Source organism: Amblyraja radiata, chromosome 8 (assembly GCF_010909765.2).
Source record: "Amblyraja radiata isolate CabotCenter1 chromosome 8, sAmbRad1.1.pri, whole genome shotgun sequence".
Taxonomy (NCBI): Eukaryota; Metazoa; Chordata; class Chondrichthyes; order Rajiformes; family Rajidae; genus Amblyraja; species Amblyraja radiata.
The window spans coordinates 58,459,312-58,473,331 of record NC_045963.1 but is presented as its reverse complement, the minus strand read 5'-3'; the positions used below and the strand labels follow the sequence as shown (position 1 = coordinate 58,473,331).

The 14,020-nt window shown below is 41.6% G+C and overlaps 1 protein-coding gene across 2 annotated transcripts in view; it reads right to left on the bottom strand.

Moving 5' to 3' along the window:
• vta1 (vesicle trafficking 1) overlaps positions 1–14,020 on the bottom strand; it is a 170,184-nt gene that overhangs the window by 122,149 nt on the left and 34,015 nt on the right. Inside the window, exon 1 of one of the 2 annotated variants that reach the window (XM_033026005.1) lies at positions 10,574–10,722. The exons of the other annotated variant lie outside the window; for it this stretch is intronic. The gene's annotated coding sequence lies outside the window, so the exon portion shown is untranslated. Of the gene's footprint in view, positions 1–10,573; positions 10,723–14,020 lie in introns of those variants that run through there. 2 annotated transcript variants of the gene reach the window in all.

Here is a 14,020-nt window from a genome sequence, read left to right as displayed (position 1 = left end):
TTGAAAGAGTTGGCGCTGCACAAACTCGCTGCTGTATTCCTTGATCTCCAACAATTATACTTCAAAAGTAAAATAAGACTGATGGCAGAAACTGAAAATAAAAGGCATGTGGAGAAAATAAAATAGGATTTGTATAGAATTAGTTAAAATGGGTGCTTAATGATTGGCACAGACCCAATGGGATGTATGGCCTATTTCTATGCTGCAGGACTATATCGCTCGAAAGCATTAAATGGTGCAAGTGCATTCTGAGGCAGCATCCATGGACAGAGAAATTCAATGATTTTTCATCTGAATGTTTTTGATCAAGGGTCATTAAATTAAATCCTTAATGCTGCTTCTCTTAAAAGTACTTAAATTACCTTAAAATACCAGAATTCAGAGGACAGTGGTGCAGCTGATAGAGCTACTGCCTTACAGCACCAGAGACCTGGATTTGATCCTGACCTCGAGTGCCGTCTGTGTGGAGTTTGCACATTTTCCATGTGAGCGCATGGTTTTTCCCCAGGAGCTCCGGTTTCTTCCCACATCCCAAAGACGTGCAAATTTGTAGACTAGTTCGCCTCTGTAGAATTGCCCCAAGGGTATTGGAAGTGAGATGAGAAAGTGGAATAACATGGAACTAATGTGTATGGGTAGATGACCGCCGTGGTCTCTATGGACCAAAGGGCCTGTTTCTATGCTGCATCCCTAAAATAAACTTCTCCAAATTATTCAAAATCTTGTTTTCAACCATCTGAAATAATTTTAAGCCTTTTTCGTGAAGAGCTCGTAGGACCATTCAGCTGTTTAGGAAGGTGAAGTAATTTTAAATGCATCTCCTAGTAACTGATGACAACCCAGTAACCTGAAGCTCTTCCATTGGGGAGCAAGTGGTTCTATGCCATGACGCTGACTAAATTTTCAATGAGAAAATAAATTCTCGTAATTATTAATATCCATAATCGCTAGAAGCATTTCAGTCAGGGCAAATCATTTTCCAGAAAATATGAAAGTATAAATTTTGAAGTAGAATTGAATGGTCTAGAGAAACAGAAGGAATGATCTGTAAAAGCAAGTCCACAGATCATTAAAAAACAGGATAGTGAAAAAAATCCACATAGTACCTTTCCCTTTATTGATCAAGCCAAGCAATAGCATGGTGGTTGTGCTGGAACTAAGTCCAACACTATTTAATTATAATGTACAGCTCTGGTTAACACATTACAAGATGGGATTCTACTGGAGAGAATGCAGAGGAGGCTTATGTTGCCAGGAATATTGTAGCAACAATGAGAGAATGGATAAGTTATTAACACTGGTTTCTTTAGAATAGTGGATACGGGGAAACTTATTTGTGATGTGTAAAATTATGAGAGGCTTAGATATAGTAAACATGATGATTTGGTTTCCCTTAGCAGAAGAGTCAACATTCAAGGGTATAACCATATAACCATATAACAATTACAGCACGGAAACAGGCCATCTCGACCCTTCTAGTCCGTGCCGAACACGTATTCTCCCCTAGTCCCATATAGCTGCGCTCAGACCACAACCCTCCATTCCTTTCCCGTCCATATAACTATCCAATTTATTTTTAAATGATAAAAACGAACCTGCCTCCACCACCTTCACTGGAAGCTCATTCCACACAGCCACCACTCTCTGAGTAAAGAAGTTCCCCCTCATGTTACCCCTAAACTTCTGTCCCTTAATTCTCAAGTCATGTCCCCTTGTTTGAATCTTCCCTACTCTCAGTGGGAAAAGCTTATCCACGTCAACTCTGTCTATCCCTCTCATCATTTTAAAGACCTCTATCAAGTCCCCCCTTAACCTTCTGCGCTCCAAAGAATAAAGCCCTAACTTGTTCAACCTTTCTCTGTAACTTAGTTGCTGAAACCCAGGCAACATTCTAGTAAATCTCCTCTGTACTCTCTCTATTTTGTTGACATCCTTCCTATAATTAGGCGACCAAAATTGTACCCCATACTCCAGAATTGGCCTCACCAATGCCTTGTACAATTTTAACATTACATCCTTGTAATGAACAAATAGAACAAAACTTCTATACTCAATGCTCTGATTTATAAAGGCCAGCACACCAAAAGCTTTCTTTACCACCCTATCCACATGAGATTCCACTTTCAGGGAACTGTGCACAGTTATTCCCAGATCCCTCTGTTCACCTGCATTCTTCAATTCCCTACCATTTACCATGTACATCCTATTTTGATTTGTCCTGCCAAGATGTAGCACCTCACACTTATCAGCATTAAACTCCATCTGCCATCTTTCAGTCCACTCTTCCAACTGGCATAAATCTCTCTGTAGACTTTGAAAATCTACTTCATTATCCACAACCCCACCTATCTTAGTATCATCTGCATACTTACTAATCCAATTTACCACACCATCATCCAGATCATTGATGTACATGACAAACAACAGTGGACCCAACACAGATCCCTATGGCACCCCACTAGTCACTGGCCTCCAACCTGACAAACCATCCACCATTACTCTCTGGCATCTCCCATTCAGCCACTGTTGAATCCATCTTGCTACTCCACCATTAATACCCAACCATTGAACCTTCTTAACCAACCTTCCATGAGGAACCTTGTCAAAGGCCTTACTGAAGTCCATATATGCAACATCCACTGCTTTACCCTCATCAATTTCCCGAGTAACCTCTTCAAAAAATTCAAGAAGATTAGTCAAACATGACCTTCCAGGCACAAATCCATGTTGACTGTTCCTAATCAGACCCTGTTTATCCAGATACTTATATATATTATCTCTAAGTATCCTTTCCATTAATTTGCCCACCACTGATGTCAAACTAACAGGTCTATAATTGCTAGGTTTACTCTTAGACCCCTTTTTAAACAATGGAACAACATGCGCAGTACGCCAATCCTCCGGCACTATTCCCGTTTCTAATGACATTTGAAATATTTCTGTCATAGCCCCTGCTATTTCTACACTAACTTCCCTCAATGTCCTAGGGAATATCCTGTCCGGACCTGGAGACTTATCCACTTTTATATTTCTCAAAAGTGTCAGTACTTCCTCTTCTTTGAATCTCATAGTTTCCATAGCTACTCTACTTGTTTCCCTTACCTCACATAATTCAATATCCTTCTCCTTGGTGAATACCGAAGAAAATAAATTGTTCAATATCTCCCCCATCTCTTTTGGCTCTGCAGATAGCTGTCCACTCTGACTCTCTAATGGACCCATTTTATCCCTCGTTATCCTTTTGCTATTAATATAGCTGTAGAAACCCTTTGGGTTTACTTTCACCTTACTTGCCAAAGCAACCACATATCTTCTTTTAGCTTTTCTAATTTCTTTCTTAAGATTCTTTTTACATTCTTTATACTCCTCAAGCACCTCGTTTACTCCATGCTGCCTATAATTATTGTAGATCTCCCTCTTTTTCCGAACCAAGTGTCCAATTTCCCTTGAAAACCATGGCTCTTTCTGATTTTTACTATTTCCTTTCAACCGAACAGGGACATAAAGATTCTGTACTCTTAAAATTTCACCTTTAAATGTACTCCATTTCTCTTCCACATCTTTCCCATAAAACAAAATGTCCCAATTTACTCCTTTTAAATCCTTTCGCATCTCCTCAAAGTCAGCCTTTCTCCAATCAAAAATCTCAACCCTAGGTTCAGTTCTGACCCTCTCCATAATTATATTGAAACTAATGGTATTGTGATCACTGGTCCCGAACTGTTCCCCAACGCATACCTCTGCCACCTGACCCGTCTCACTTCCTAACAGGAGGTCCAGCACCGCCCCTTCTCTAGTAGGTACTTCTATGTATTGCTGCAAAAAACTATCCTGCACACATTATACATATAAATTAATTGTAGGAAATATTTATGAGGAAACTAAAGATTTTTTTTTCGCTCAAAGAGCTTTAGGGGTCTGGAGCTTTGTACCTGAAAGGGCGGTAGAGGTAAAAACTCTTGACATGTAAAAAGTATTTGACTAAATCTTTGAAGAGCCTTGTCCTGGACCTAGTACTGAAAGATTTGTTTGGTCTTTTTTTCAGCACACACATGAAGGGGCAAATGGCCTCTTCTTGTGTCATAAATGTTCTTTAATTCTGTGATCAATGCTATCAGAGGCAAAGCAATTACATCCTCATCTTCTGGTATTCTCTGGGAGTAGTTATTCATGTCACTGTGTGGGAGTGCAATAACAAGACAACTTTCAAGAAACTAATCTACTGCGATCTATTCAGATCAACTAAATGTAGCCTTTCTAAAACTAACAATTCCTGAGCAAATTTAAATAGTTTAGCTTTGCTACTTCAATAACCAGGCAGAGAATTTCTTATATTCATCGCCTGCTACAAGGTTGGAGAAAGAATGATGGAGGTCTTTGGCCAGGTCGCCCACTTGCGTGCTTAGCCAAAGTTGGCTCAGTTAGTTCACCATGTGGCATGGAATTGAGCCATACATTCCAGGAAACCAAGTGTTCAATCTGAAACCAGTGATCTGTCTGCACTCAGTCGAGACAGCTGTTCACTTCTTACGTATTAGCCTTAAACTAAGCCAGGTTTAGGCTATGGGGACCTGGACATTGGTTTTGAGTCTCTTGTCATAGTCAATTTCCCATTCATAAAGAACCACGGAACCAATGAAAAAGGATCCTACCTGGGCTTGGCCGCAGGAGTGTCTTAACCTGAAAGTTTACACCAATCTCAGCAAAATGTCTCCAGAAGAGAATGGATCAAAGCAGGAGAAATGTGACATTTTTCTAAATAACGTTTACTGCAGCAGTAACAGTGCTGGGAATAATAAAGAAACCAGATTTGGGCAAGGATCCAGATATAAACTGGCAGTAAAAGTAAAAAGTTGTAATATAGCCTTACATTTATAGAGTATTTCATCAACATTGAAATGCTTAATGAAATTTGTTACCATAGTAGCACATCACCTATAATACTGTTCATTGACTATGGAAGTCATTGTCAGGAAAGAATCGAAAATAATAATGAAATTAGTTACAATCTTTTATTTCTGCTTGGTGATATCTTAGGGAGAATACTAAAAAGTTCCTGCTCTTATCAGCCTGAAGGCAAGATAGATGAAAGTTTGGCTTAGGTTCTTATGCAACAGATGGCACCTCAGTATATCAGCTCTTTCCCACTGCTACAACAATGGTGATTTAGATGAACTCTTGCTTTAGATCTTAGACTAACGTTTTGCTGGCAGTGGAGTTAGAATACATTCAAAAACTCCAGCGGACAAATAAATAGTACTCATTAAGACCGTGAAAGCTTGCTTAGAACAAATTAAAATTTCCACACCATCACAAAGCACTTGCAATAAGAAACTGAATCTCAGCATGTTTTTGTCGACACTCCAGAACTAAAACTCAGCTTGATTTTGTGACCTGCCACCAAAAATTTCAAATCCGTTCATGAAGGAGAATTATAAAATCCCAATGTACCGATGCAGTGCTGCACAGGGGAGCAGCAGTAGAGTTGCTGCCTTACAGTGCCAGAGACCTGGGTTCGAACCTGACTACAGGTGCTGTCTGTACAGAGTTTGTACGTTCTCCCGTGACCGTGTGGGTTTTCTCCGAGATCTTCGGTTTCCACATTACAAAGACGAACAGATTTGTAGGTTAATTGGCTTGGTACAAATGTAAATTGTCCCTAGTGTATACAAGATAGTGTTAATGTGCGGGGATCGCTGGTCGCGCGGACTTGGTGGGCCGAAGGGCCTGTTTCTACGCTGTATCTCGAAACTAAACTAAACTACCATCAAACGGTTAACACCTCACTGTGCTCTGACGTAGTCACTGCTGAAGAAAAGTCCCTTTCAGCATCTATCACGGACAATTTATGTAGATTTAGCAGTGCCTTGAAGGTAGAAGGCTAGCATGCTCACTTTTGTTGGAGGGGGTGTGTGGGGTGGGGTTTGGGAGGGGGGGCTGTGAGGGAGGGGGATATGGGGGAGGGGGTGTGGGAGGAGGGGGGGGTGTGGGCTCACCGGTTCGCGGCCCCGGATCCAACCGCATTCCTGGCTCCAGGACCCGGCTCTGGACTGACTCAGCTGCTCCCGTCCCCAGCGCCTGTTGCGCTCACAGCCCCTGCCCGCGAACACAGCCCGTCCCCGCCCGCAGAACACAGCCCGCCCCCTGTTTAAACCTTCATAACTTTTGTAATCTTCCACCGATCGGAACAAAACTTGGTGGCTTGGAGCAGAGGAGAACGGTAAGGTGGCGAAAAATCCTAGCAATATAGGGTACTGTTTTTGCGCAAATTTAAAAATAACACAGACCGAAAGTTGTCAAGATGAGAGGATGGATGGATGGATGGATGGATGGATGGATGGATGGATGGATGGATGGATGGATGGATGACAGCTAGCCATGCCCAGTGAGCTTAGTGAACTGCCAAAGTTTGTCAAGGTCTCAAAATGTTTTCAATGCCTCTAGCAGTTGCCAGGACTAGACGGTTTGAGCTATAGGCAGAGGTTGAGTAGGCTGGGACTCTATTTCTTGGCGAGCAGGAGGATGAGGGATGATATTATAGCAGTGTAGATGGACAGTTTTTTGCCCAGAGGAGGTGGATCAAGGACCAGAGGACATAGGTTTAAGGAGAAGGGGAAAAGATTTAATAGGAATCTGAGGGGTAACTTTTTCACACGGATGTATTTTTCACACAAAGGGTGTCCTATCTGGGACACATAACAATAAACAATAAACTCTCTTGATGTATGGAACAAGCTGCCAGTGGAGGTAGTTGAGGCTGGGACTATCCAAACATTTAAGAAGCAGTTAGGCAGGTACATGGATCGGACACATTTGGAGGGATATGGACCAAATGTTGGCAGGTGGGACGAGTGTAGCTGGGGCATGTTAGCAGGTGTGGGCAAGTTGGACCAAAAGTCCTGTTTCCACACTGTATCACTCTATGACTACGACTCCAGTTGCCAACATTCAGTTAAAACTTCCAACACCTTAATTCCAAACAAACTCAGCTCCAAATTTCTGGATCTGGGATTCAGTAAGCCCATCTGAAATTGAATCCTTGACTTCCTGACCCATAGACACAATCATTAAGAACATGACAAAACACACTCCCCCATAATCCTTAATACCAGTGCCCCACACAACTGCGTTCTCAGCCCCTTCCTTTTCTCCATATGCACTCAGAACTATATGACCCAATTTTGCTCTAACTCCATTTACAAGTTTGCAGATCACACCAACGTAGTACGAGAGATCTCCATCAATAATGACAACCTACAGAGTGTTAAGACAACAACCATAACATGTGAAAAGACAACCTCTCCCTTAATCTCAGCAAAACAAAGGAGCTAGTCATCGTCTTCAAGAAGCAATGTGGAATATATAGCCCAGTCTGCATCAACGGTGCTGAAGTGGAGATGGTCGAGAGCTTCAAGTTTCTAGACATGGATATCACCAACAATTTGTCCTAGTCCAACCACGTTGACGATATGTAAAAGAGAGCACACTAGCATCTCCACTTCCTCAGAAGACAAAGGAAATTTGGTACGTCTCCAATGACCCCTAGCAATTTCTAAACGTTCACCATGGTAAGCATATGTCACAGCTTGGTCTGCCAACTGCCTTGCCCTAAATCACAAGAAATCGCAGAGCAGCTCTTCATACAAATCAGCTTACACAACCCCCTTCCTGCCAACTATTAATTCCACCTATACTTCACGCTGCCTTAACAAACATATAGTCAAGCACTAACCATTTTTTCTTTTCTCCTCTTCTGATAGGAAGATTAGATTAGATTAGATAGCCTTTATTGTCATTCAGACCGAAGTCTGAACGAAATTGAAGCAGTCATACATACAATACAATACAATAAAAAACAACAATAAACACATATTAACATCCACCAGTGAGTCCACCCAACATCTCCTCACTGTGATGGAGGCAAAAGTCTTAGGTCTCCAGTCTCTTCCCTCCTCTTCTCCCTCTGCGCTGAGGCGATACCCCCCGGGCGATGTTACAACTGTCCCGCGGCTCAAACACCGCGGCCCGGGGTGGTCGAAGCTGCCGTTCACCAGTCCTGCTGACGCAGCCGCTGGCCCGCGGCCGAACCCCGGACTCAGGCCACCGCCGCCAGAACACCGTCCAAGCCACCGGAGCATCGTTCCAGCCCCGAGCCGGATCGCCCTCACGTGAGTGCCGTTACCGTCTCAGCCTCGGGCTGGGCCGCCCCGACTGGGCGCCGCTCCTCCCTCGGGCTGGGCTGCCCCGACCGGGCACCGCTCCTCCCTCGGGCTGGGCGGTGGACGATAGAACAGCTTGAAAGCACGTACCACCAATTTCAAGGACAGCTTTATCCCCACTGTTATCAGACTTTTAAATGGCCCTCTCATAAATTAAGGATGTATTCCTGATGTCCCAATCTACTTTGTTGCAGCCCTTGGACTTTTCTTTATTTGTACATCCTATATTGCTGCAATGACATATTTGCACTCCTTTCTCTTTTTGCACTACCTGTTGTACTCATGTATGGTTTGATTGTACTCTTGGGTGATATCATTTGCGTGGATGGCAGCAAAGCATTTTGCACTGTATCACATTCTGCCTAACAATAATAATAAACCAATACAAAAGTGACAGTTAAGCACACCACTACTGCCCTGAAAATTCAATGACATTGTAGACATGGAAGGTGGTATTTTTTGTGATAGTCATGATGAAGCCGAATTTTAGTTAAAAATATAAGAAGATATTAAATTGGCTTCTGGGCTAGCTTACAGCTTATATTTAGTCTCAAATTAGGCTTGCCTCAGGTTGCGGTGTGTGAGATAATAAATCCTATAACATTGTCTCCCAAGTGACAAGCAGAGAGGATAAGCTAGAGAGATCTCTTTGAAGTAAGACGCCGTAAACCAAATGGCCAATGTTATGGGGGAGGAGGCGAGAAAGGAAGAGAGAAACAGCTAGTCATACCAGCTTTTTAATTTTTAAACTCCAGATTTATTCAATTACTCAAAATTAAATTTCCCAGCTGCCATGATAGGACTCAAACGTGTATTTCTGGATCAATGAACCAGAACTCTGGCTGATGGTCTAGTAACTTTACCGTTAAACTGCTATAACCTATGTACCGCACTATGTCATCAAAGAAAATGCTGACAAGGTTTTCCACCCAATAGACAAACTCAGTACACAATTTAAAAAAAGGCACAATTGGCAATGCACTTATTAAAAACCTGTCTCCATTGCCCCATTTCATCCCGCATTATCCCATCATAGTGAAATATAATGATGCAGTTTTCCACAAAATGAAATCCCTTCCAAAAACACTAAATAATGAACTTTGTACTCCTTTGCACCTCATCAGTTCACTCAAACTATATTAACGGAGGGCTCTTGTTCAATAAAATTGACTGCAACCTTGTTATTGACTTCCATTTGGCAGATAACTTCAGAAAGCCTTCAACCTTGCAACAAGCCTCATTATTCTATCCTCAGTTATCCATTAAAATAACAATCAGTAACAAGGTCTCAAAGTAGCCAGGTGGAAATATTCTATGTTTTTAGAAACTAATTACTACAGCATAATAGACACGTTTATTAATGGGGTTTAGTAGCAGTTGAGTGAGAGAAAGAGAATAGAGAGAGATTATGTGTTTTCTATATTTTTTTTAAGTAAAGCAAATGACACACAAAAGGAGGACATTCGGGAAGTGGGGGCACACAGTTGCAGAGATGAAAGGATATGTAATCCAAGAGGACAATATTTAGTTCAATGCAGAGAAAGCCCATGTGGAGCAGAAACAATGGAATGATTTCAGTACTGTCATGTCTACGTAATTCCATGAAGCTTGCATGCAAATGCTTCAACTATAGGCACTATGATTTAGTGTGATCTTTCAGATGCATCTGGCAAAGATTTAAATGAAATGCATTTAGGAAAGGATATAGGAAATTGACTATGGCAATGTCAACAAAATTAGTGTAGAGGTATAAGCAATATATAGCATATTGCTGCAATATTCCAATTAAAAAAAACTTAACATTAGATTTATTTTCTGTATTTTTCAGATTTTATCTAGATTGGGAAACACTACCAAACTAGGAAGATTGAATGGAACAAATGGCAGTTTCTTGTCCAGCTGTTACATATGTTCCTGGGATCCAACCCATGTTAGGTAGATTATACTGTGTTACAAAGCTGGCTGTTTCGTAGAGAAGCTGAATGAACAATATAAAATAACATATGGAAAAAATGCTGGGGGCACTGAAAATAATTATATTTACACGATAGTACTGAAATCATTCCACTGTACATTCCAGAATATATCTATATGTTAGCATGTTAGCATCTGTATGTCAGCAAAAAAAAAGAAGAAAATCCTAAGGATGGATTATCTAATAATTATATCAATCTCAAAGATGGGAACTCATGGAACACAAAATGTCTGCAACTTAACCTGCATTCCACAATAACTACACTTAAAAAGTAGATTGATTAGAACACACTTGTCAGGTGGTAAAAGGTACAGAGTCATTGACCATTAATAAGCATCTATTTATATCCATCTATGATCGTCTGTAGGCACAGTCTTACTTGGTTCATGTTTTAAACCCTCCAAGATATGCTTTTCAGCTGCGTAACATCCAGGTGTCAAAACAGCTGTCCAAACTGCTATGCCAGTCAGAAAGAGGGACAAAGATCTGCATCTCTGAAGGTTACAATATGTTCCAACACCACTGGATCGCTAGGCACTTCCATCCAAGAAATGACTGTGGAATTCCAGGCTAGGGAAACGAAGCCTGAATGCTGTCGCCATCCAGGCACAAAGATCCTATTATATATGTTCAGTTCATTCAAAGGCTGGATTGCTGGCAATAATGCAAGGGAAACCCAAGGTCAAAGAGTCACTGTTATATTATGCAAGTTTTAAAACAAGACTTTTCTCTCACTAAGCTAATTAAACTCAGGCTAGTAGAACACAGATCATCATTCACTAAAAAGAAAAAACATATCAGGAGCATCCAAGTTTTATCCGCTTTTTGACAAAGCGAACACCACCTGCTGTTTATCCAAAATGCAGCAGGATTCTGTGTCTTTAAAAGACTGTCATCCCAGCACTGACCTAGGCTGTTGGTAATACTGCACATGCCATCAATTTAACAAAGGAACAATTTAAAAAGTTGAGTCATACCATGTTGTTGAATGCTGCGCTGAACGATGTTTCAGTACAATCACAGTGAAATGGTACCAAAACAGGAATAGTGGATACGTTTAGTAAATATTAATTTTTCTTCTCCTTGACAATCAACGATTGATCGTCGAGGGTCCTTACACATCAGTAGCTTGCCCTGGTTGTGATGATCTCACCCAAACGTCTGACGGGAGAGCAGTTAACGTTTCAGGTCAAAGACCCTTCGTCAGAATAATGCTTGAGGCTTGCTAATGATGCCTCATGTTCAAGTAGGCGCTTCACAATGAATTCACTCCATACGAGAATTGCTGTCATGGCATTTTAATCATTGCGCCATTACAATTGATAATTGTGACGCTGCTGTTCACCAGATTCAAAATAAACCCTGGAGTTATGACCTTCAAAAAAACTTGGGATACCCACCATGACCTCCGTAACTCTCCACAGATGCAGTTTCTAATAACTCCGCAGCTCCAGGTGAGTCAGAGTCATATATGCATGAAAACAGGCCCTTCCGCCAACTCACCCATGCCGATCAAAATGATACAAGATACATTTATTTGTCACATGTACCAGTTGGTACAGTGAAATGTGTGATCACCATACAGCCATACAAATAAATGCTCATCTATACTAGCCCCAATGTGCTTGTGCTTGACCAAAATCAGTATTGACCATGTTGGAACTAGGACTTGCAAAGATGCCCTTTAATATACTGAAAAAGGGCTGAAATTTGGCACATTCCATATGTACATGGGACACAGGCTAGACTTCAGAGATGGCATGCAGCCTGTGGTCTGTGAATCAGCTTAAAAACCTGTTGAATGGGACCTATCTGGTCAGCGATCTCCATCCAGGTCACCAAATTAAAGGGGAAGCATTATCACAATGGAAGACCTTCACTGGGAAAGTCCCTTGCCACTTATACTGCTCTATTATACAGACAGGGCATTGTTTAGAGAATGTTATCAACTTATATGTACATTCAGGTAAGTCAATGAATATAATTGAGTTTCCAGTTAGGCTTGGCAAAGCATTTAGCTTTGTCAAATCTTTGTGACAAATCTTTAATCTTTTCCATGCTGAAATCTTTGAAGTCGCTAACCTGCATAAATAAATCAGAAGAAATTATTCTTCCCCTCCCATTAGTTCTTGGAATTCTGGAATGTTGGACTACCCCCAGTTGCAGATAGACAGTGGCCAGCCTTTCAGTGCACTATTTAAATAATGGAATTGACTGCTGGGCTCATTTAGAAATAATCAAGGTTCAGCAAATAGTGGGGGTTGGAATGCTACCAAAAAGCTGTCAATATAGTGCCCACACTAAATGGGATGAACAGTATCATTGATAAACCAGCTGGATTTTCACAGACCTCAATTTTTCCTGGTGCTTGCTAACATATGAGTGGGTTAATTTAGTGAGTAACTGAAGGAGACAGAAAACTTATTGACATGGTATCAGGACAACAACCTCTCCCTCAATGTCAGCAAGACAAAGGAGGTTGTCAAGAAGCATGGTGTAGTACATGCTCCAATCAGCATCAATGATAAAGAAGTGCAAATGGTTGAAAGCTTGTTCCTTGGCATTATTACCCATGATATGTTGTGAACCAAGCACATTGCAGTGACAGCCAAGAAGGGGCACCAACAGCTCTACTTCTTGAGGAAACTGAGGAAATTCAGCATGTTTCCAGCGACTCTTACAAACCTCTACAGATGCACCATAAAAAGCATATTGTCGAGTTGCATCACAGCTTGGTTTGGATTCAGCTGTCCAAAACCATAAAAAATTGCAGGGAGTTTTAGATGTAGCCATCCATCACACATATGACCTCTCCTTAGAATAAAGGGGAGGTCATTTAAGACTGAGGTGAGAAAAAACTTTTTCTCCCAGAGAGTTGCAAATTTATGGAATTCCCTGCCTCAGAGGGCAGTGGAGGCCAAGTCACTGGATGGATTTAAGAGAGAGTTAGATAGAGCTCTAGGGGCTAGTGGAGTCAAGGGATATGGGGTGAAGGCTGGCACGGGTTATTGATAGGGGACGATCAGCCATGATCACAATGAATGGCGGTGCTGGCTCGAAGGGCCGAATGGCCTCCTCCTGCACCTATTTTCTATGTTTCTATATCAGACTTCCCACCGCTGACTCAATCTACATTTCACGCTGTCCGTCAGGTACATGGATTAAATAGGTTTAGAGGGATACAGGCCAAATGCAGGCAGGTGGAACTAGTGTCGATGGGCATGTTGGTCGGCATGGGCAAGTTGGGCTGCAAGGCCTGTTTCCAAGCTGTATGAATGACCAGGGTTTAAATCCATAGATGATGAAAGAATGAAGTTAGGATAATGGTTGACTTGGAGAAGAACCTATAGCATTTTTTCCTATGATTCAGTTACCTTGCTCCTAGGAGGTAGAGGTCAGAGATTTAGATGGGATGTTAATGAAGCTAGTTGATATCATGAATGGTATCAGTCTTCAGTGATGAAGCTACACTCATTCAGTGCAGAAGATTCTATCCTGTTCCTGGTCTGTGTCATGGAGAGTTAAAAGACAATCAGTGGTGAACCTTCCAGCTTTCAGTCTTATGATGAAAGTTAGCAATATTGAAGATGGTTTTCTTGGGACACAGTTCTGAGGAACTCCTGTGGCAACATCCTGACTCTGTGACGATTGACTTTCAACAAGCACATTTATTTTCAGATGTCTCCATCCAACAGAGTATGTGTATTATTTTTCCCCTTAAACCCACTAGCTCAGTCTTACCCAGGTAACCGTGATGCCACCCTCACAGGATAGTCACACTTCTCTCATATCTGGAAGTCACCCCTTGGGTCCAGGCTTGGACTGA